Below are 1,297 nucleotides of genomic sequence, written 5' to 3'. Positions count from 1 at the left end.
CACACACACACACACACACACACACACACACACACACACACACACACACACACACTAGCACACACAATCATGAAATCAAACCCACACTCACACACGCTCATATATGCATATGTCTGTATTCATACTCTGGTATGTATGTATACACGCATACATACTTGTATAAAACATACATATATACCCATCTGTATACTTAAACATTATACTTGTCAACATACACCTGGCTAGCTGACTAATTACCTGTGTTCCTCCCCATCTCTATCTATCTATCTATCTATCTATCTATCTATCTATCTATCTATCTATTTATCTATCTGTCTGTCTGTCTGTCTGTCTGCCTGTCTGTGTATCTCTCTATCTATGTAACACTTTTTCTCGCTCTCACTCTTAAATCGAATGCTTCACTTTAAAAATGTATTATTACTTATACAAGTTTGTAGTTGTTATACGTAATTGTGGTTTACATTACCTGATACGTTGAGCATAATGAAATCGTTCTACCTTGGCAACAAATATTCCAACAGAAATAGACCGCTCTGAACAAACTTAGTATATTATGCTGTCATCTATATAAGTGGTAAAAAGTGTTTCACGTGTCTTGTTTAAGTTACATCAAACCATCAGTAGTTGTGTGTTCTAGCTCTGAAGGTCGGGATGTACCATTGGGAGAAATTGATAGTTTCCAACTATAGCTATGTGTTATAGAGTGAGTAAATGAATGAGAGATAGAGAGAGGAAGGAGAAATTGTGACAGAGAGACAAGGAGATCGAAAGGAACAAATGTGTGAATCGATATAAACATACCTTCTAGTTACGATCGGACATTTTAATAGTGTCAACAACTTATTGTACGTGTGTGCGTGTATGCATGGGTGCAAGCGCGCGTGTGCATGTGTGCGCTTCTTGTGTCTTTATGCGTTTATATGTGTATGTGAGGGGTTTATGCGTGTATGTGCGCCTTTGCATGTTTTGTATGCGTGTATGTGTATGTCTATGCGTGTATATTTCTCTTTTCGTTTTATTAAAAATGTTCGCTTTGCAGCCGTGAAGCCGTTGACTGACACAATATGCCCGAATGTATGAATGCATTCAATTATGTATGTATGTATGTATGCATGTATGTATGCAAGGATGCATGTATATATGCATGTATATATCATCATAAATATACAGGGATTAGCATTGAGTTGCTTCTCCAACATACTGAAAATTTAGAAATAGCAGTCAAAGAACTACTGAGACTGCTATTTCTAAATTTTCAGTATGTTGGAGAAGCAACTCAATTGCTAATCCCTGTATA

General features: G+C 36.8%; 1 protein-coding gene across 5 annotated transcripts in view; it reads right to left on the bottom strand.

The window, feature by feature from the left end:
* Positions 1 to 1,297, bottom strand: part of LOC106868231 (D(2) dopamine receptor) — a 1,504,014-nt gene that overhangs the window by 291,284 nt on the left and 1,211,433 nt on the right. The window contains exon 1 of one of the 5 annotated variants that reach the window (XM_052967721.1): positions 467 to 653. The exons of the other annotated variants lie outside the window; for them this stretch is intronic. The gene's annotated coding sequence lies outside the window, so the exon portion shown is untranslated. Of the gene's footprint in view, positions 1 to 466; positions 654 to 1,297 lie in introns of those variants that run through there. 5 annotated transcript variants of the gene reach the window in all.

Source organism: Octopus bimaculoides, chromosome 5, assembly GCF_001194135.2.
Source record: "Octopus bimaculoides isolate UCB-OBI-ISO-001 chromosome 5, ASM119413v2, whole genome shotgun sequence".
Classification (NCBI taxonomy): Eukaryota; Metazoa; Mollusca; class Cephalopoda; order Octopoda; family Octopodidae; genus Octopus; species Octopus bimaculoides.
The sequence above is the reverse complement of the archived record's forward strand: the minus strand, read 5'-3'. Positions and strand labels throughout refer to the sequence as shown.